Raw genomic sequence first — 23847 nt, forward strand, 5'->3', positions numbered from 1 at the left:
TGCTGAAGAATTGATGCTTTCTAATTGTGGTGCTGGAGAAGACTCTTGAGAGTCCCTTGGACAGCAAGGAGATCAAACCAGTCAATCCTAAAAGAAATCAACCCTGAATATTCATTGGAAGGGTTAATGCTGAAGCTGAAGCTCCAATACTTTGGCCTCCTAATGGGAAAAATTGACTCCTTAGAAAAGACTCTGATGCTGGGAAAGATTGAAGGCAGGAGGAGAAGGGGATGACAGAGCACAAGATGGTTGGATAGCATCACCGATTCAATGGACAGGAGTTTAAGCAAACTCCGGAAGATAGTGGAGGACAGAGGAGCTTGCCATGCTACAGTCCTTGGGATCAAAGTGTTGGACACAACTTAGCGATTGAACAGCGAAAACATATGGGATCTTAGCTCTCCAGCCAGGACTCAAACCCTGGGAAAGGTGAAGTCTTAACCATGAGACTGCCAGGGAATTCCCTGTACAATATAGCTTATTTTATATACAATAGTTTGTACCTCTTAATACTCTACCCTTATCTTGTCCCTTCCCCCCCTCTCTCCCCATGGTTAACCACAAGTTTGTTCTCTATTTCGGTGAGTCTGCTGCTTTTTTGTTATATTCACTAATTTGTTGCATTTTTTAGATTCCACATATAAATCGTATCATACACTATTTGTCTTTCTCTGACTTATTTCACTTATCATAATGCCCTCCAAGTCCATTCGTGTTGCTGCAAGTGGCAACATTTTATTCTTTTTTATGGCTGAATAGTATTCCACTGTGTGTGTGTGTTTGTGTATCCATTATCTCTTCATCTGTTAATGGACACTTAGGGTGCATCCATATCTTGGTAAACAATGCTTCTGTGAACATTGGTGTTAATGTCTTTTTGAATTAATGTTTCTGTTTTATTATTTTTTATGGCATAAGCAATATTATTTAATTTTTAATTTTAATTTATTTATTTTAGTTGGAGGCTTTACAATATTGTATTGGTTTTGCCATACATCAACATGAATCTGCCACGGGTGTACACGTGTTCCCCTTCCTGAACCCCCCCTCCCACCTCCCTCCCCATCCCATCCCTCTGGGTCATCCCAGTGCACCAGCCCCAAGCATCCTGTATCCTGCATCGAACCTGGACTGGCGATTCGTTTCTTATATGATATTATACATGTTTCAATGCCATTCTCCCAAATTATCCCACCCTATCCCTCTCCCTCAGAGTCCAAAAGACTGTTCTATACATCTGTATCTCTTTTGCTGTCTCACATACAGGGTTATTGTTACCATCTTTCTAAATTCCATATATATGTGTTAGTATACTGTATACTGTTAGTATACTGGTGTTTTTCTTTCTGGCTTACTTCACTCTGTATGATAGGCTCCAGTTTCATCCACCTCATTAGAACTGATTCAAATGTATTCTTTTTAATGGCTGAGTAATACTCCATTGTGTATATGTACCACAGCTTTCTTATCCATTCATCTACTGATGGACATCTAGGTTGCTTCCATGTCCTGGCTATTATAAACAGTGCTGTGATGAACACTGGGGTACATGTATCTCTTTCAATTCTGGTTCCCTCGGTGTCCATGCCCAGCAGTGGGATTTCTGGGTCATAAGGCAGTTCTATTTCTGGTTTTTAAAGGGATCTCCACACTGTTCTCCATAGTGGCTGTACTAGTTTGCATTCCCACCAACAGTGTAAGAGGCTTCCCTTTTCTCCACACCCTCTCCAGCATTTATTGCTTGTTGACTTTTGGATAGCAGCCATTCTGACTGGCGTGAAACGGTACCTCATTGTGGTTTTGATTTGCATTTCTCTGATAATAAGTGATGTTGAGCATCTTTTCATGTGTTTGTTAGCCATCTGTATGTCTTCTTTGGAGAAATGTCTGTTTAATTCTTTGGCCCATTTTGTGATTGGGTCGTTTATTTTTCTGGAATTGAGCTGTTGGAGTTGCTTGTATATTTTTGAGATTAGTTGTTTGTCAGTTGCTTCATTTGCTATTATTTTCTCCCATTCTGAAGGCTGTCTTTTCACCTTGCTTGTAGTTTCCTTTATTGTGCAGAAGCTTTTAAATTTAATTAGGTCCCATTTGTTTATTTTTGCTTTTATTTCCAATATTCTGGGAGGTGGGTCATAGAGGATCCTGCTGTGATGTATGTCGGAGAGTGTTTTGCCTATGTTCTCCTCTAGGAGTTTTATAGTTTCTGGTCTTATGTTTAGATCTTTAATCCATTTTGAGTTTATTTTTGTGTATGGTGTTAGAAAGTGTTCTAGTTTCATTCTTTTACAAGTGGTTGACCAGTTTTCCCAGCACCACTTGTTAAAGAGATTGTCTTTAATCCATTGTATATTCTTGCCTCCTTTGTCAAAGATAAGGTGTCCATAGGTGGGTGGATTTATCTCTGGGCTTTCTATTTTGTTCCATTGATCTATATTTCTGTCTTTGTGCCAGTACCATACTGTCTTGATGACTGTGGCTTTGTAGTAGAGCCTGAAGTCAGGTAGGTTGATTCCTCCAGTTCCATTCTTCTTTCTCAAGATTGCTTTGGCTATTCGAGGTTTTTTTTGTATTTCCATACAAATTGTGAAATTATTTGTTCTAGCTCTGTGAAAAATACCATTGGTAGCTTGATAGGGATTGCATTGGATCTATAGATTGCTTTGGGTAGTATACTCATTTTCACTATATTGATTCTTCCAATCCATGAACATGGTATATTTCTCCATCTATTTGTGTCCTCTGATTTCTTTCACCAGTGTTTTATAGTTTTCTATATATAGGTCTTTAGTTTCTTTAGGTAGATATATTCCTAAATATTTTATTCTTTTCATTGCAATGGTGAATGGAATTGCTTCCTTAATTTCTCTATTTTCTCATTTTTAGTGTATAAGAATGCAAGGGATTTCTGTGTGTTGATTTTATATCCTGCAACTTTACTATATTCATTGATTAACTCTAGTAATTTTCTGGTGGAGTCTTTAGGGTTTTCTGTGTAGAGGATCATGTCATCTGCAAACAGTGAGAGTTTCACTTCTTCTTTTCCAATTTGGATTCCTTTTATTTCTTTTTCTGCTCTGATTGCTGTGGCCAAAACTTCCAAAACTATGTTGAATAGTAATGGTGAAAGTGGGCACCCTTGTCTTGTTCCTGACTTTAGGGGAAATGCTTTCAATTTTTCACCATTGAGGATAATGTTTGCTGTAGGTTTGTCATACATAGCTTTTATTATGTTGAGGTATGTTCCTTCTATTCCTGCTTTCTGGAGAGTTTTTATCATAAATGGATGTTGAATTTTATCAAAGGCTTTCTCTGCATCTATTGAGATAATCACATGGCTTTTATTTTTCAATTTGTTAATGTGGTGTATTACATTGATTGATTTGTGGATATTGAAGAATCCTTGCATCCCTGGGATAAAGCCCACTTGGTCATGGTGTATGATCTTTTTAATGTGTTGTTGGATTCTGATTGCTAGAATTTTGTTAAGGATTTTTGCATCTATGTTCATCAGTGATATTGGCCTGTAGTTTTCTTTTTTTGTGGGATCTTTGTCAGGTTTTGGTATTAGGGTGATGGTGGCCTTATAGAATGAGTTTGGAAGTTTACCTTCCTCTGCAATTTTCTGGAAGAGTTTGAGTAGGATAGGTGTTAGCTGTTCTCTAAATTTTTGGTAGAATTCAGCTGTGAAGCCGTCTGGACCTGGGCTTTTGTTTGCTGGAAGAGTTCTGATTACAGTTTCAATTTCTGTGCTTGTGATGGGTCTGTTAGGATTTTCTATTTCTTCCTGGTTCAGTTTTGGAAAGCTGTACTTTTCTAAGAATTTGTCCATTTCTTCCACGTTGTCCATTTTATTGGCATATAATTGCTGATTGTATCTCTTAGGATCCTTTTTATTTCTGTGTTGTCTGTTGTGATCTCTCCATTTTCATTTCTAATTTTATTGATTTGATTTTTCTCCCTTTGTTTCTTGATGAGTCTGGCTAATGGTTTGTCTATTTTATTTATCCTTTCAAAGAACCAGCTTTTGGCTTTGTTGATTTTTTCTATGGTGTCTTTTGTCTCTTTTGCATTTATTTCTGCCCTAATTTTTAATATTTCTTTCCTTCTACTAACCCTGGGGTTTTCCATTTCTTCCTTCTCTAGTTGCTTTAGGTGCAGAGTTAGGTTATTTATTTGACTTTTTTCTTGTTTCTTGAGGTATGCCTGTATTGCTATGAACTTCCCCTTAGCACTGCTTTTACAGTGTCCCACAGGTTTTGGGTTGTTGTGTTTTCATTTTCATTCGTTTCTATGCATATTTTGATTTCTTTTTTGATTTCTTCTGTGATTTGTTGGTTATTCAGCAGCGTGTTGTTCAGCCTCCATATGTTGGAATTTTTAATAGTTTTTCACCTGTAATTGACATCTAATCTTACTGCATTGTGGTGAGAAAAGATGCTTGGAATGATTTCAATGTTTTTGAATTTACCAAGGCTAGATTTTATTTATTTTAAAAACCTTTACTAAGGTTTTATTCACCATAAAACCCATGACTGTGAGCCACACGGCAGAGCAGTTCTGGGTTCCCTTACCCTATTGCTCTCCACCTGGGTGCCCTTTCCCAATAAAGTCTCTTGCTTTGTCAGCACATGTGTCTCCTCAGACAATTTATTTCTGAGTGTTAGACAAGAGCCCAGTTTTGGGCCCTGGAAGGGGTCTGCCTTCCTGCAACAAATGGCGACTCTGGCGGGGACTCTTTTTCGCTGAGACTGACATCCTGACCACTCAAGGTACTCAGGGGCCAGCTTGCCTGCCAATGGACCAGACCCAGTGGCCGCAACTGGGACCCTTTTGTCCCTAATCTCCTCCTGACACGGACAACTGGCCAGAGTGCCCTGACCTGCCCCTACAGGCGATTGGTCTATAGAGAAGAAAGCTGACCTCATCTCACCTTAAAATGATGCTCAAGCAGGAGAAACTACACTACACCAGGATGAGAAGATGACGACATCAGAGGTAGACAGCTTGCCCAAGATTCTGGACCTGATTTGTATGATCAATTATGTTTTCTTGACTTCTTAGACCTCTGTATATAAATCAAATGCGTTTCTATCATAGGCCTGATTCTATGCTAGTTTTAGAAATCAATTCAATTGTTGGGTTTGTGGCCAATTACCTGTGTCTAGTTCTGGGTTACCTTGTTAAATTTCTCTACTACAAGACTCTAACTGGATGGCCCTGAGAAAATTTACTTAAAAAAAATTATAGTCATATTCAGGTTACTGTGATATTACTAGATAGGATCCCCTCACTGGGCCAATTAATTATGCCTGCTCTGACTCTGGCCATAAATTTGAGCCTTTTTCTATTACTCAAGCTCAATCAGAACAACAAGAAAAGTTTCAGCAAAGGAGGAAGAAATCTCCCACAATTATGGGATGGATTTATATAGATAACACCAGGCTACAGTAATTTAGGTTTAAGTCTCCTCTATGTTGGAAACAATTAGATCATACTAAGGGCAGACACACTGAAACCATACCCACAGAAAACTAGTCAATCTAATCACACTAGGACCACAGCCTTGTCTAACTCAATGAAACTAAGCCATGCCCGTGGGGCAACCCAAGACAGGCGGGTCATGGTGGAGAGATCTGACAGAATGTGGTCCACTGGAGAAGGGACTGGCAAACCACTTCAGTATTCTTGCCTTGAGAACCCCGTGAACAGCATGAAAAGGCAAAATGATAGGATACTGAAAGAGGAACTCCCCAGGTCGGTAGGTGCCCAATATGCTACTGGAGATCAGTGGAGAAATAACTCCAGAAAGAATGAAGGGATGGAGCCAAAGCAAAAAGAATACCAGCTGTGGATGTGACTGGTGATAGAAGCAAGGTCCAATGCTGCAAAGAGCAATATTGCATAGGAATCTGGAATGTCAGGTCCATGAATCAAGGCAAATTGGAAGTGGTCAAACAAGAGATGGCAAGAGTGAATGTCCACAATCTAGGAATCAGCAAACTAAAACGGACTGGAATGGGTGAATTTAACTCAGATGACCATTATATCTACTACTATGGGCAGGAATCCCTCAGAAGAAATGGAGTAGCCATCATGGTCAACAAGAGAGTCTGAAATGCAGTACTTGGATGCAATCTCAAAAATGACAGAATGATCTCTGTTCATTTCCAAGGCAAACCATTCAATATCACAGTAATACAAGTCTATGCCCCAACCAGTAACGCTGAAGAAGATGAAGTTGAATGGTTCTATGAAAACCTACAAGACCTTTTAGAACTAACACCCAAAAAAGATGTCCTTTTCATTATAGGGGACTGGAATGCAAAAGTAGGAAGTCAAGAAACACCTGGAGTAAACAGGCAAATTTGGCCTTGGAATATGGAATGAAGCAGGGCAAAGACTAATAGAGTTTTGCCAAGAAAATGCACTGGTCATAGCAAATACCCTCTTCCAAAAACACAAGAGAAGACTCTACACATGGACATCACCAGATGGTCAACACTGAAATCAGATTGATTATATTCTTTGCAGCCAAAGATGGAGAATCTCTATACAGTCAACAAAAACAAGACCAGGAGCTGACTGTGGCTCAGTTCATGAATTCCTTATTACCAAATTCAGACTCCAGTACTCTTGCCTGGAAAATCCCATGGACGGAGGAGCCTGGAAGGCTGCAGTCCATGGGGTCGCTGAGGGTTGGACATGACTGAGTGACTTCACTTTCACTTTTCACTCTCCTGCATTGGAGAAGGAAATGACAACCCACTCCAGTGTTCTTGCCTGGAGAATCCCACAGACAGGGGAGCCTGGTGGGCTGCTGTCTATGGGGTTGCACACAGTCGGACACGACTGAAGTGACTTAGCAGAGCAGAGAGAGGGAAAACCACTAGACCATTCAGGTATGACCTAAATCAAGTCCCTTATGATTATACAGTGGAAGTGAGAAATAGATTTAAGGGCCTAGATCTGATAGATAGAGTGCCTGATGAACTACGGAATGAGGTTCGTGACATTGTATAGGAGACAGGGATCAAGACCATCTCCATGGAAAAGAAATGCAAAAAAGCAAGATGGCTGTCTGGGGAGGCCTTACAAATAGCTGTGAAAAGAAGAGGACCAAAAAGCAAAGGAGAAAAGGAAAGATATAAACATCCGAATGCAGAGTTCCAAAGAATAGCAAGGAGAGATAAGAAAGCCTTCCTCAGCAATCAATGCAAAGAAATAGAGGAAAACAACAGAATGGGAAAGACTAGAGATCTCTTCAAGGAAATTAGAGATACCAAGGGAACATTTCATGCAAAGATGGGCTCGATAAAGGACAGAAAAGGTATGGTCCTAACAGAAGCAGAAGATATCAAGAAGAGGTGGCAAGAATACACAGAAGAACTGTACAAAAAAGATCTTCATGACCCAGATAACCACGATGGTGTGATCACTCACCTAGAGCCAGACATCCTGGAATGTGAAGCCAAGTGGGCCTTAGAAAGCATCACTACGAACAAAGCTAGTGGAGGTGATGGAATTCCAGGTGAGCTATTTCAAGTCCTGAAAGATGATGCTGTGAAAGTGCTGCACTTAATATGCCAGTGCCAGCAAATTTGGAAAACTCAGCAGTGGCCACAGGACGGGAAAAGGTCAGTTTTCATTCCGATCCCAAAGAAAGGCAGTGCCAAAGAATGTTCAGACTACCGCACAATTGCACTCATCTCACACGCTAGTAAAGTAATGCTCAAAATTCTACAAGCCAGGCTTCAGCAATATGTGAACCGTGAACTTCCAGATGTTCAAGATGGGTTTAGAAAGGCAGAAGAATCAGAGATCAAATTGCCAACATCTGCTGGATCATGGAAAAAGCAAGAGAGTTCCAGAAAAACATCTATTTCTGCTTTATTGACTATGCCAAAGCCTTTGACTGTGTGGATCACAATAAACTGTGGAAAATTCTTCAAGAGATGGAAATACCAGACCACCTGATCTGCCTCTTGAGAAACGTGTATGCAGGTCAGGAAGCAACAGTTAGAACTGGACATGGACCAACAGACTGGTTCCAAATAGGAAAAGGAGTACATCAAGGCTGTATATTGTCACCCTGCTTATTTAACTTCTATGCAGCGTACATCATGAGAAACTCTGGACTGGAAGAAACACAAGCTGGAATCAAGATTGCCGGGAGAAATATCAATAACCTCAGATATGCAGATGACACCACCCTTATGGCAGAAAGTGAAGAGGAACTCAAAAGCCTCTTGATGAAAGTGAAAGAGGAGAGTGAAAAAGTTGGCTTAAAGCTCAACATTCAGAAAACGAAGATCCTGGCATCTGGTCCCATCACTTCATGGGAAATAGATGGGGAAACAGTGGAAACAGTGTCAGACTTTATTTTTCTGGGCTCCAGAATCACTGCAGATGGTGACTGCAGCCATGAAATTAAAAGACACTTACTCCTTGGAAGGAAAGTTATGTCCAACCTAGATAGCATATTTAAAAGCAGAGACATTGCCAACAAAGGTCTGTCTAGTCATGGTTATGGTTTTTCCTGTGGTCATGTATGGATGCGAGAGTTGGATTGTGAAGAAGGCTGAGTGCTGAAGAATTGATGCTTTTGAACTGTGGTGTTGGAGAAGACTCTTGAGAGTCCCTTGGACTGCAAGGAGATCCAACCAGTCCATTCTGAAGGAGATCAGCCCTGGGATTTCTTTGGAAGGAATGATGCTAAAGCTGAAACTCCAGTACTTTGGCCACCTCTTGCAAAGAGTTGACTCATTGGAAAAGACTCTGATGCTGGGAGGGATTGGGGGCAGGAGGAGAAGGGGACAACAGAGGATGAGATGGCTGGATGGCATCACTGACTCGATGGACGTGAGTCTGAGTGAACTCCAGGAGATGGTGATGGACAGGGAGGCCTGGTGTGCTGCGATTCATGGGGTCACAAAGAGTCAGACACGACTGAGCGACTGAACTGAACTGAACTGAAGGCTAGATTTATGGCCCAGGATGTGATCTCTCCTGGAGAAGGTTCCATGTACGCTTGAGAAAAAGGTGAAATTCATTGTTTTGGGGTGAAATGTCCTATAGATATCAATTAGGTCTAACTGGTCTATTGTATTGTTTAAAGTTTGTGTTTCCTTGTTAATTTTCTGTTTAGTTGATCTATCCATAGGTGTGAGTGGGGTATTAAAGTCTCCCACTATTATTTGCTATTGTTAATTTTCCCTTTCATACTTGTTAGCATTTGTCTTACATATTGCGGTGCTCCTATGTTGGGTGCATATATATTTATAATTGTTATATCTTCTTCTTGGATTGATCCTTTGATCATTATGTAGTGTCCTTCTTTGTCTCTTTTCACAGCCTTTGTTTTAAAGTCTATTTTATCTGATATGAGTATTGCTACTCCTGCTTTCTTGTGGTCCCTATTTGCATGGAAAATCTTTTTCCAGCCCTTCACTTTCAGTCTGTATGTGTCCCCTGTTTTGAGGTGGGTCTCTTGTAGACAACATATATAGGGGTCTTGTTTTTGTATTCATTCAGCCAGTCTTTGTCTTTTGGTTGGGCATTCAACCCATTTACGTTTAAGGTAATTATTGATAAGTATGATCCCATTGCCATTTACGTTATTGTTTGGGGTTCGAATTTATACACCCTTTTTGTGTTTCCTGTCTAGAGAACATCCTTTAGCATTTGTTGGAGAGCTGATTTGGTGGTGCTGAATTCTCTCAGCTTTTGCTTGTCTGTAAAGCTTTTGATTTCTCCTTCATATTGAATGAGATCCTTGCTGGGTACAGTAATCTGGGCTGTAGGTTATTTTCTTTCATCACTTTAAATATGTCTTGCCATTCCCTCCTGGCCTGAAGAGTTTCTATTGAAAGATCAGCTGTTATCCTTATGGGAATCCCCTTGTGTGTTATTTGTTGTTTTTCCCTTGCTGCTTTTAATATTTGTTCTTTGTGTTTGATCTTTGTTAATTTGATTAATATGTGTCTTGGGGTGTTTCGCCTTGGGTTTATCCTGTTTGGGACTCTCTGGGTTTCTTGGACTTGAGTGATTATTTTCTTCCCCATTTTAGGGAAGTTTTCAACTATTATCTCCTCAAGTATTTTCTCATGGTCTTTTGTCTTCCTCTTCTGGGACTCCTATGATTCGAATGTTGGGGCATTTAATATTGTCCTGGAGGTCTCTGAGATTGTCCTCATTTATTTTAATTCATTTTTCTTTTTTCCTCTCTGACTCATTTATTTTTACCATTCTATCTTCTACTTCACTAATCCTATCTTCTGCCTCCATTTCTATTTGTTGCCTCCAGAGTGTTTTTTATCTCATTTATTGCATTATTCATTATATATTGACTCTTTTTTATTTCTTCTAGGTCCTTGTTAAACCTTTCTTGCATCTTCTCAATCCTTGTCTCCAGGCTATTTATCTGTGATTCCATTTTGATTTCAAGATTTTGAATCGTTTTCACTATCATTATTTGGAATTCTTTATCAGGTAGATTCCCTATTTCTTCCTCTTTTGTTTGGTTTGGTGGGCATTTATTCTGTTCCTTTACCTGCTGGGTATTCCTCTGTCTCTTCATCTTGTTTATATTGCTGAGTATGGGGTGGGTTTTCTTTATTCTGGCAGTTTGTGGAGTTCTCTTTATTGTGGAGTTTCCTCACTGTGGGTGGGGTTGTATGTGTGGCTTGTCAAGGTTTCTTGGTTAGGGAAGCTTGTGTCAGTGTTCTGGTGGGTGGAGATGGATTTCTTCTCTCTGGTGTGCAATGAAGTGTCCAGTAATGAGTTATGAGACGTCAGTGGTTTTGGAGTAACTTTGGGCAGCCTGTACATTGAAGCTCAGGGCTGTGTTCCTGGAGAATTTGCATGGTATGTCTTGCTCTGGAACTTGTTGGCCCTTGGGTGGTGCTTGGTTTCAGTGTAAGTATGGAGGCATTTGATGAGCTCCTATCAATTAATGTTCCCTGGAGTCAGGAGTTCTCTGGTATTCTCAGGATTTGGAATTAAGCCTCCTGCTTCTGGTTTTCAGTCTTATTTTTACAGTAGTCTCAAGATGTCTCCTTCTATACAGCACCGTTGATAAAACATATAGGTTAAAGATGAAAAGTTTCTCTACAGTGAGGGACAACCAGAGAGGTTCACAGAGTTACATTGAGAAGAGAAGAGTGAAGAGGGAGTTAGAGGTGACCCAAATGAGATGAGGTGGAATCAAAAGAGGAGACAGCAAGCTAGCCAGTAATCACTTCCTATGTGCACTCCACAGTCTGGACCACTCAGAGATGTTCACAGAGTTATACAGAGAAGAGAAGAGGGAGGGAGGAGACAGAGGTGGCCAGGAGGATAAAAGGAGGGAATCAAAAGGAGAGAGACAGATCCAGCCAGTAATCAGTTCCCTAAGTGTTCTCCACCGTCCGGAACACACTGGTGATTCACACAGTTGGGTAGAGAAGAGAAGGGGAGGGAGGAGACAGAGGCGACCTGGTTGAGAAAGAGGAGAGTCCAAAGAAGGAGAGAGCAGTCAAGCTAGTAATCTTTCTCCCAAGTAAAAATGGGTACTGAAGATTGGGTTCTTAAAGGTACAAAATTGATAACAAATACCAAAAAGCAAAGATTAAAAATCTAGAGTAGAGGTTGGATTTTCAAAAATACAATATTAAAGAAAAGAACAAAACAAAACAAAGTCACAAAAATTATTAATATATATATATGAAATTTGCTTTAAAAAATAGGGTCTTTTTTTGTGCAAAGTAATAGTAGGTTATTTGCAAAGTAATAGTAGGTTATAAAAATGAAAATTAAAGGAGTAATAGAGGACTTAAATTTTTTTAAAAATTAAAAAAAAAAGAATGATCGTAAAAATAGTAAAAAATATATCTAGGACTTTCTCTGGTGTTGTTGTGGGCAGTGTGGGGTCAGTTCACTTTCAGATAGTTCCTTGGTCTGGCTTATATTTCTCAAGATCTATAGGCCCCTTCCTATGTAGTCGGTACTAACTACAGGGTTTTAATCTATTGCACCTGTCACTTCCAAGGCGGTTCCCTCTGTTTTAGCTTCTTCTGTTTGCTGGTCTTCAGTGTCTGATTTCTGCCCTGACACAAAGGGGGCGGTGGTGGACACTTTTTTTAGGCTCACTTGTTCAGTCGTGCTGTGGGGAGGGAGGGACACTGCAAACAAATAACACTGGTATGTGCTCACAGTGCCTCAGCCACACTGGGCCTGCCCCTGCTCACAGCGCGTGTGCCCTCCCTGCCCACACAGCCCAGGCTCTATGTTGCTCCGCCAGGAACCATCCGAGGCCGGCCCTTGGCTGCATGCACCTCCCAGGTCTAAGCCGCTCAGGTTCAGGCACTCAGGTAGTCCTCAGAGGCGCAGACTCGGTTGGGCCTGCATTTTTAGCCCTTCCCAGGTCTGAGCAGCTCAGGTGATGAGGTGTTTGGCGAGCACGGTTGCTGCAACTTATCGCCTCCCTGCTCCCTACTGCTCGGTTTTCTGGGTGTACAAGCGGCGCACCCTCTCAGGCGGATGTTGACTGTCCAAAACCCCAAGAAGTCTTAGTTAGCAAAGAAGCCTGCTTGCAGTTTGGTAGATAATGTCTCTCTGGGGCTGTGATTGCCCCCTTCTGGCTCTGGCTGCCTGTCACCAAAGGGGGATGGTCTGCAGCCAGCTAGTTCTGTTCAGTCGTTTGTTCTGTGCAGGGGCCTGGCAGTGTCTTAAGTTAGGGCTTTTCCCATGGTAGCTATCCTACAGTCCGGTTTGCTAGCCCAAGTTAGTTCCCTCAGATTGCCCTGGGGGCATTCAGGCCCGGTCCTTACTCTAAGCAATGCAGCCCGCGCCTCCCTGCCCAGCCCCCACTTGCTAGTGGCAGGTGCAGGCGTTTGTGCTGCTTCTCCGCTGGGGGAGTTACTGTTGGGCTCGTAATCTGTGGGGTTTAATTATTTATTTATTTTTCCTCCCTGTTATGTTGCCCTCTGTGCTTCCAAGGCTCGCCACAGACTCAGCAGTGAGAATGTTTCCTGGTGTTTGGAAACTTCTCTCTTTTTAAGACTCCCTTCCCGGGATGGAGCTCCGTCCCTACCTCTTTTGTCTCTTTTTCTGTCTTTTATATTTTTTCCTACCTCCTTTCGAAGACAATGGCTGCTTTTCTGGGTGCCTGATGTCCTTTGCCAGCATTCAGAAGTTGTTTTGTGGAATTTACTCAGCGTTTAAATGTTCTTTTGATGAATTTGTGAGGGAGAAAGTGGTCTCCCGTCCTGTTCCTCCACCATCTTAGGACAACCCCCAGCTTGAAGTCTTAAATAAGAGACACCATGCCATGGACTCCTAGAGAAAAAATTAGGTGAAACAATCTCTGAAAGAAATTGAACTCTTCTCTTTTTAAGCCAGTCTCCCAAGCCAAGAGACAATGAACCTAAGATATACAAATATCAAGCTTCCCTGGTGGTTCAGAGGGTAAAGCATCTGCCTGCAATGTGGGAGACCTAGGTTTGATCCCTGGGTGGGAAAGATCCCTGGGAGAAGGAAATGGCAACCAACTCCAGTATTCTTGCCTGGAAAACCCCATGGATGGAGAAGCCTAGTGGGCCACAGTCCATGGGCTACAGTTGCGAAGAGTCAGACACAACTGAGTGACTTCACTTTCAAGCTTATTATTTGAAAAAAGAAAGAAAATTATATATAATAATACATAATAAATAATACATATATATATGTATAAATAAATCTTCGGGCTTTACAAGTGAAAGAAGCACAGCATTGTAAATTAATGCAATTTTATTATCATATGAATCTTAAATAATTAAGATGGCAAATATTATGTTATCTACACTGTACCACAATAAAGAAATTTTAATAAAATTGAAATAAAATGTTAGCAAAATATTAAATAGTTAAAATGAACCTGACAAAAGTGTAATACTTATATCCTGAGTAATACAAAATATTAATAAAGGAATTTGAAAAAAATTCAAACAAACGGAAGAATATCACATGCTTTTTTTTTATTGGAACCATTAAATTGTTAAAATAACCATATTACCCCATGAAAACTACATGCAACCTCTATCAAAATAACCATGGACATGTTTTTATAGAGCTAGAACCAGTAATAATGAAATTTATAAGGAACCAAAAATGACCCATTATTGCCAAAGAAATCTATAGGACAAAGAATAAATAAGGAAGCATAATGCTCTTTAGACTTCAGGCAATACTACAGAGCAACAGTCCTTAAGACAATGTGGTACTGGCACAAAAACAGACCTATGGATCAATGGAACAGAAAAGAGTCCAGCAGCAGACCCACACACCTACAGTCAATTTGACACACAGGAAACATGAATATACAATGGGGGAAAGACAGTCTCCTCTGCAAGTGGTGTTAGGAAAGTTGGACCACCACATGGAAATCAATGAAATTAGAACACTCTCTCACACCATACACAACAACGAACTTAAAATACTTAAGGACTTAAATCCAAAGATCACACCATGTAAGTTTTAAAGGAAATCATAGGCAAACTATTTGGGGCCATAAATCGTACCAGTGTTCCCTTAGGCCAGTTTCCCAAAACAATAGAAAGAAACAGGGTTTCCCTGGTAGTTCAGTGGTAAAGAATACATCTACCAATGCAGCAGACACAGGTTCAATCCCTGGCTCAGGAAGATGCCACCTGGGGCAGAGCAACAAAGCCCCTGTGCCGCAGCTGCTGAGCCTGTGCTCCAGAGCCCGGGAACCAGAACTACCCAAGCACTCGAGCCCTAGAGCCTGTGCTCTGCAAGAAGAGGAGCCACTGCATGAGAAGCCCATGCACTGCAACTAGAGAGAGCCCACTCAGCAAGAAGACCCAATACAGCCATAAATAAGTAGATAAATAAAATTATATAAGAAAAAAATGCGACCTAATCTAACTTGTGAGCTTTTGCACAACAACCTCTAATCAATATCCTATGTAACCTAGATGATAAAGAACCTGAAAAAAAAAAAAAAACAGATTTCTGTATGACCACATCACTGGGCTGTACAGATGAAATTAACACAACATTGTAAATTAACTCTAAACCAACATAAAACAAAATTTTTTCAGCGATTAAGATGATAAATGTTATAATATGCATGTTACCACAATAAAGAAAATTTTAGGAATATAAAATAAAATCAGATTAATGTAAATAAAATACTTAGGATTAAACCTGACTACAAAGATGAAAGATTTATATGCTGAGAACCATATATCCCATGCTTTGAATTTATACCAGTAATATTTTTAAATGGCCATACTACCCAAAGAAATCTACAGATTTCATGCAATCCCTATCAAATTCCCCAGCATATTTTTCACAGAAATAGAACCAATGATCCTAAAATTTACACGGAAACATACATGACCCAGAATTGCCAAAGCAATCCTGAGAACCAAGAACAAAGCAGAAGGCATAACGCTCCCAGACTGCACACAACACTATGGAGCTACAATATTCAAACAAGGAGGTCCTGGCACAGAAACAGTCCTATGGAACAATGGAAAAGAACAGAGACCCTAGGATCAAACCCACACGCTCATGGCCAATTAATCTTCCACAGTGGAAGCAAGAATATATTGAGTTGGCCACAAATATCATTTGGATATTTCTGTATGATGCTACAGAAAAATTTGAAGGAACAATTTGGCCAACCCAACCCAAGTGAGAGAAGACCATCTTCTCATCAAGTGCTCTTGGGAAAGTGGTACAGCCATAGGACAGTCACTGAAATTACAACCCACACACACACCATTCACCAAAAAGGAACTAAACTGGCTTGAAGACTCAAATAAGAGGCAACAAACCATTAACTCCTAAAGGAAAAAGTAGGCTAAGCATTCTTTGACAGAAATCATAGGTCAGTCTCTAAAGGCAGTAAAAAATAAACTCAAGATATACAGATAGGACCTAATCAAGCTTACGATGTTTTACACAGCAAGGGAAACCCAGAAAGATAATGATTAAAAAAAAAAAAAAAACCCATGGGAGAAAATAGTTGCAAACTTTGAGATCAAGACTCAGATGTGAAGAACTGACTCCTTGGAAAAGACCCTGATTCTGGGCGAGATCAAGGGCAGGAGGAAAAGAGGGTGATAGAGGATGAGGTGGTTGGATGGCATCACTGACTCAATGGACATGAGTTGGAGCAAGCTCAGGGAGATACTGAAGGACAAAAAAGCCTGGTGTATTGCAGTCAAAAAGGTCGCAAAGAGTTGGACACAACTGCCCAACTGAACAACAAAAACATGCACACCACTACACAAAATATATAATCAACAATGACCACAGGGAACTTTTCTCAGTACTCACTATAGGGTACTTTTTAAAAGAGAAAAATAATAGATATATGAATAAATAAATCCTTAGGCTCTACAAGTGAAACCAACAGAGCACTATAAATTGGCACAATTTTATTATCAATGCAAACCTTAAAGAATAACTAAGATGGTCAATGTTATGCTGTACATATTGTATCACAATAAAGAAACTTGAATAATACTGAAATGAAAACAAAATGGTAGCAAAAGATTAAATTATTTAGAGATCAACCTAAACAAAGAAGTGAAATACTTATATCCTTAGAACTATAAAATATTAATAAAGGAATTTGAAAAAGATTTAAATAAATGGGGGAATATCACATGTTCTTTTAGCAGAAGAATTGTTAAAATGGCCATACGACCACAAGAAATCTACAGATTTAATGAAATCTCTATCAAAATGGTCATGGACATTTTTATACAGAACTAGAACCAAAAATACTGAAATTTACATGAAATCATAAATGACCCAGTATTGCCAAAGAAATCCTGAGGACAAAGAACAAAACCAACCTATGGATCAATGGAACAGAAGAGACAGCCCAGTAATAAACCCACAATCAGTTAATCTGGCATAGAGGAAACAAGAATATACAACGGGGAGATGATAATTCCCTCAACAAGTGGCATTGGGAAAGCTGAACAGCTGCATGGAAATCACACGGAAATTATATCACACCATACACAAAAATGAAATCAAAATGATTAAGGCATCACACCATGTAAGTCTGAGAAGAAATCACAGACAAAACATTCTCTGACACAAAATGTATGAGTGTTTCCATAGGCCAGTCTCCCAAAGCAATAACCATAAAATCAAAAAGAAATAAATCTTACCTAATCAAATTCAGGAGCTTTTGCACTACAGGGTAACCATAAACAAAATGAAAAGACCACCCACAGAATGGGAGAAAATATTTGCAAATGATGGACCAGACTAGGGGCCACTCCTCAAAATATACAACAGTTCATTCACTTCAATAAAAAAAAAAAAAAATCCATTCAAAATATAGGCAGAAGATCTACATAGACATTTTCCCAAAGACATATGGCCAAAGTGAAGTTGCTCAGTCGTGTCTGACTCTGTCAGACTCCATGGACTGTAGCCTACTAGGCTCCTCTGTCTATGGGATTTTCCAGGCAATAGTACTGGAGTGGATTGCCATTTCCTTCTCCAGGGGATCTTCCCAACTCAGGGATCAAACCCAGGTCTCCCGCATTGTAGACAGACGCTTTACCATCTGAGCCACCAGGAAAGTCCAAAGAAAAAAAGCCCAGGGCACCCGGTATTCCCAGGTGGTCTCCCATTCAAGTTCTAACCAGGCCTGACCCTGCTTAGCTTCCGAGATTAGACGAGATCGAGTGCGTTCAGGGTGGTGTGTCCATAGACAAATATTTATTTGAGCCCCTGTTTTGGGGCGGGGGAGGCAAGAGTACTGGAGTGGGTTGCCATTCCCTTCGCGAGGAGATCTTCTCGACACAGGGATTGAACACGGGTCTCCAGCATTGAAGGCAGACACTTTACCGTCTGAGCCACCAGGGAAGTCCATGTGACAAAAGGCACATATAAATATGTTCGACATTGATAATTATTAGAGAAATGCTAATGGAGAAGGAAATGGCTATCCACTCCCGCACTCTTGCCTGGGAAATCCCATAGACGGAGGAGCCTGATAGGCTACAGTCCAAGGGGTCGCAAAGAGTCGAACACAACAGAGCAAATTCACTTCACTTCACTTCAATGATATCTATCAGTCACTGATCACCACAAAAGTATCGGAATTTCCATAATTAAAATGTCTCCAAATAAATTCTGGAGAGGTTGTAGAGAAAAAGGAGCCCTTCTATACAGTCAAAATATATATTTGTTCAGCCACTATGAAAACAGTATGGAGGTTCCTTAAAAATTAATTTATTTAGGGCTTCCCTAGTGGCTCAGTGATAAAGAATCCCCTGCCAAAGCAGGAGGCATGGTTTGATTCCTGATTCAGGAAGATCCCACATGCCAATGTGCAGCTAAGCCCGTGCCCTACAACTACTGAGCCTGTGCTCTAGAGCCCAGGAACCTCAACTACTGAGCCCATGTGCTGCAACTGCTGAAGCCTGCAGGCCCTGTGCTCCGCCACAAGAGAAGCCACAGCAATGAGAAGCCCACGGACAAACCTGATCCCTGCAACGAGACAGAAGCTCATGCAGCAACAAAGACCAGCACAGAAAAGAGTAAATAAGGTTATATGTTTTAAAGAATAACTTATTTATAAAACAGAAACACACAGATTTAGAGACCAAGAGAACAAACATCCTTACCCAGGGGAAAGGTGGTGGGAAGGGATGAATTAGGAGTAGTATTAACATATGCATACAACTATACACAAAACAATCGACGGGACCTAAAGCATAGCACTGGTAAATCTGATCAATACACTGTATAACCTATATAGAAAAAGAATCTGAAAAAAAATAGATTTATGTATAAGCACACTCTAGGCTATACAAATAAACCTAATACAACAAAGCAAATTAACTCTTCTCCAATACAAAAGAAAAACTTAAGAAATGATTAAGATGATAAATGTTCTGTTATGCATATTTTACCATAATATAGAAATTTGAAAAAAAAAATAACATTACATCAAAATAAATAAAACACAGGAACAAAGCTGGCCAAAGAGGCAAAAGACTTATATACTATGAACCATAAAATATTGAGAAAGGAAACTGTAGGTGATGCAAAAAATTGGAAATATAGGCCATGCTCTTGAATGGTAAACATTAATGTTGCTAAAATGGTCATACTATGAAAGCAGTCCAAAGATTTAATGCAATCCCTGTCAAATTACCCATGATGTTTTTCACGGGATTCAAATCAATAATCCTAAAATTGACATGGAACCATACATGACCCAGAATTGCTAAAGCAATCCAGAAGACCAAGAACAAAGCAGGAGGCATAACCCTCCCTAAATTCACAAAACAGTAAAGAGCTACAGTATTCAAAACAAGGAGGTCCTGGCACAGAAACAGGCCTATGGGACAATGGAACTGAACACAGACCCCAGGCACAAACCCACACGTCTATGGTCAATTAATCTTTGACAGAGGAATAAGAATACACAATGGGGGAAAGACAGTCTCCACAGCAAGTGGGGATAAGGAAGTTGGACAGCCACAGATATCACTGAAGTTAGTTAAATAATCACACACCTGCCAAAAAAGGGAACTCAAAAATGGCTAGAGTACTTAAATAGGAGATATCACACCACAAACATCTAGAGAAAAATGAAGGGAAAACATACTCTGTTAGAAATCCTCCCATTGTTTTCTTATGTCAGGCTCCCAAGGCAATAGAAAAAAAAAAAAAAGAGACCTAATCAAATTTATGGCTTTTTGTACAACAAAAAGCAAATAACAGAGAATGGGAAAAAATAATTGCAAAGGATGTGATCCATAAGACACTAATCTCCAAAATGTACAAAAAGCTCACTCACCTCAATATCAAAACACTAGCAACCATATGAAAAACTGGATGGAAGATCTATAGAGGCATTTCTCCAGAGAAGACCTTCAGATAGCCAAAATCACAGGAATAGATGTTCAACATCAGACAAAATGAAAATCAAGACCACTGTAAGGTATCACCACAACTATCAGAATTTCCATAATTAAAATGCTCACAAATAAGAATTATTGGACACAGAGTGGAGCAAAGGGAACCCTGCTAACTGCTGGGGGGAATATAAAGTGGTACCACCACTAGAGAGAACAGTAAGGGACTTCCTCAAAAATTAAATGAACTGACTTACAAAACAGAGACACAGACTTGAGAAACAGAGCCACAGACTCACAGAGTATGTAAAGAGAGTTATGGTTACCAAAGTGTAAGAGATGGGTCGGAATAGTTTAGGTGTTTGGGGATAATTTATACACACTACTCTCTACAATTAACAAGGACCACAGTGAACTTTACTCAACACTTTCTATATTGTATTTTGAAAAGAAAAAAAAAGAATAGACACGTATAAATAAATCTGTAGGCTCTACAACTGAAACTAATGCTGCATTAAATCAATGCTATTTTCATATAAATAAAATCTTTAAAAAATGAGTAAATGGTAATTATGTTGTACATATTGTATCACAAGAAACTTGAATAAAGTTGAAATGAAAATAAAATGGTTGCAAAATATTATATAAATAGAAACCAACCTGACAAAAGAAGTGAAAACTAAAAAATATTAATAAAGGAATTTGAAATGGAAGAATATCACAAGCTATTTTATTGGAAGCATTAAATTGTTAAAATGGCCATACTACCCCATGAAATCTACAGATTTAATGCAATCTCTATCAAAATATCTGTGAACATGTTTTTATAGAGCTAGAACCAACAATACTGAAATTTATATGGAAGCATTAATGATCCAATATTGCCAAAAAATCCTCAGGACAAAGAACAGATCAGGGGGCCCTCTCCAGACCTCAGGCAATACTGCAGAGCAACAGTCATCAAAACAACGTGATACTGACCATCATGGATCAATGGAACAAAAGAGAAAGCCCAGTGGCAAACCCACACACCTACAGTCAATTAATCTTGCAAAAGGAAACAAAGATATGCAATGGGGAAAAGAGTCTCCTCAGCAAGTGATGGGAAAGTTGGACAGCTGCATGGAAATCAATGGAATCAGAACACACCCTCACATCATGCATGGCAGTGAACTCAAAATACTAAAGGACTTGAACCCAGGCAGCACACCATATAAGTTTTAGAGGAAATCATAGACAACACATTCTCTGACATAAAATATATGAGTGTTTCCTTAGGCTAGTCTCTCAATACGATAAAAATAAAAGCAAAAAGAAACAAATGCTACCTAATCTTCAGTTCAGTTCAGTCCACTCAGTTGTGTCTGACTCTTTGTGACCCCATGGACTGCAATACACTAGGCCTCCCTGTCCATCACCAACTCCCGGAGTTTACTCAACTCATGTCCATTTAGTCGGTGATGCCATCCAACCTTCTCATCCTCTGTCATCCCCTTCTCCTCCTCCCCTCAATCTTTCCCAGCATCAGGGTCTTTTCAAATGAGTCAGTTCTTCGCATCAGGTGGCCAAAGTACTGGAGTTTCAGCTTCAGATCAGTCCTTCTAAAGAATATTCAGGACTGATTTCCTTTAGGATGGACTGCTTGGATCTCTTTGCAGACCAAGGGACTCTCAAGAGTCTTCTCCAACACCACCGGTCAAAAGCATCAATTCTTTGGTGCTCAGCTTTCTTTATAGTCAAACTCTCACATGCACACATGACTACTGGAAAAACCATAGCCTGGATTAGATGGACCTCTGTTGGCAAAGTAATGTCTCTTCTTTTTAATATGCTGTATAGCTTGGTCACAGCTTTTCTTCCAATGACTAAGTGTCTTTTAATTTCATGGCTGCAGTCACCACCTGCAGTGATCTTGGAGCCCCCCAAAACAAAGTCTGCCACTGTTTCCACTGTTTCCCCATCTATTTGCCATAAAGTGATGGGACCGGATGCCATGATCTTAGTTTTCTGAATGTTGAGCTTTACACCAACTTTCCATTCTCCTCTTTCACTTTCATCAAGAGGCTCTTTAGTTCTTCACTTTCTGCCATAAGGTTGGTGTCATCTGCATATCTGAGGTTATTGATATTTCTCCCGGCAATCTTGATTCCAGCTTGTGCTTCATCCAGCCCAGTACTTCATATGATGTATTCAGTATATAAGTTAAATAAGCAGGGTGACGATATACAGCCTTAAATACTCCTTTCCCAATTTGGAACCAGTCCGTGGTTCCATATCCAGTTCTGTTGCTTCCTGACCAGCATACAGATTTCTCAAGATGCAGGTCAGGTGGTCTGGTATTCCCATCTCTTTCAGAATTTTCCACAGTTTGTTGTAATCCACACAGTCAAAGGCTTTGGCATAGTCAATAAAGCGGAAATAGATGTTTTTCTGGAACTCTCTTGCTTTTTCGATGATCCAATGGATGTTGGCAATTTGATCTCTGGTTCCTCTGCCTTTTCTAAAACCAGCTTGAACATCTGGAAGTTCACGGTTCATGCACTGCTGAAGCCTGGCTTGGAGAATTTTGAGCATTACTTTACTAGCGTGTGAGACAAGTAAAATTGTGAGGTAGTTTGAGCATTTTTGGCATTGCCTTTCTTTGGGATTGCAATGAAAACTGACCTTTTCCAGTCTTGTGGCCACTGCTGAGTTTTCCAAATTTGCTGGCATATTGAGTGCAGCACTTTCACAGCATCATCTTTCAGGATTTGAAATAGCTCAACTGGAATTCCATCACCTCCACTAGCTTTGTTCGTAGTGATGCTTCCTAAGGCCCACTTGACTTCACATTCCAGGATGTCTGGCTCTAGGTGAGTGATCACACCATCGTGATTACCTGGGTTGTGAAGATCTTTTTTGTTGAATTCTTCTGTGTATTCTTGCCACCCCCTCTTAATATCTTCTGTTTCTGTTAGGTCCATACCATTTCTGTCCTTTATTGTGCCCATCTTTGGATGAAATATTCCCTGGTATCTCTAATTTTCTTGAGGAGATCTCTAGTCTTTCCCATTCTATTGTTTTCCTCTATTTCTTTGCACTGATCACTGAGGAAGGCTTTCTTATCTCTCCTTGCTATTCTTGGGAACTCTGCATTCAGATGGATACATCTTTCCTTTTTTTCTTTGCTTTTCATTTCTCTTCATTTCACAGCTATTTGTAAGGCCTCCTCAGACAGCCATTTGGCGTTTTTGCATTTATTTTTCTTGGGGATGGTCTTGATAACTGTCTCCTGTACAATGTCATTAACCTCTGTCCATAGTTCTTTAGGCACTCTATCGGATCTAGTCCCTTAAATCTATTTCTCACTTCCACTGTATAATTGTAAGGTATCTGATGTAGGTCATACCTGAATGGTCTAGTGGTTTCCCCCACTTTCTTCAATATAAGTCTGAATTTGGCAATAAGGAGTTCATGATGTGAGTCACAGTCATTTCCTGGTCTTGTTTTTGCTGACTGTATAGAGCTAATCTTACTCATGAGTTTTGCACAGCAAGGTAACCACAAACAAAATGAAAAGACAATCCACAGAATGGCAGAAAATATTTGCAAACAATGGGACAGACTAGGGACTAATCTCCAAAATATACAAACAGCTCATTCACCTAAATAATCGCAAAATATAACTCATTCACTTCAATATTCACAAAGTGTTTTGAACCCATTCAAAAAATGGGCAGAAGATCTACATAGACATTTCTCCAAAGAAGACACACGTGTGTGTGTGTGTGTTTGTGTGTTAATCACTCAATTGTGTCTAACTCTATGTGACTCTATGGTCTGGATCCTGTCAGACTCCTCTGTCTGTGGAATTCTCCAGGCTCTTTAAGAATACTGAAGTAGGGAGACTTTCCCTTCTCCAGGGGATCTTCCCAACCTGGGCATCAAACCCAGACCTCCTGCATTACAGGCCGATTCTTTACTG

The 23847-nt window shown here is 40.0% G+C and overlaps 1 long non-coding RNA gene and 1 pseudogene across 3 annotated transcripts in view; both read right to left on the reverse strand.

Annotated features, from left to right (window-relative positions):
* The window catches only part of LOC133256753 (uncharacterized), a 64101-nt gene that overhangs the window by 19717 nt on the left and 20537 nt on the right, over positions 1-23847 (reverse strand). For all 3 annotated transcript variants that reach the window (XR_009739286.1, XR_009739284.1, XR_009739285.1), the window contains exon 2: positions 13113-13317. This is a non-coding gene — a long non-coding RNA (uncharacterized LOC133256753). The remainder of the gene's footprint in view (positions 1-13112; positions 13318-23847) is intronic.
* Positions 17609-17727, reverse strand: LOC133257901 (5S ribosomal RNA; annotated as a pseudogene).

Source organism: Bos javanicus, chromosome 11, assembly GCF_032452875.1.
Source record: "Bos javanicus breed banteng chromosome 11, ARS-OSU_banteng_1.0, whole genome shotgun sequence".
NCBI lineage: Eukaryota > Metazoa > Chordata > Mammalia > Artiodactyla > Bovidae > Bos > Bos javanicus.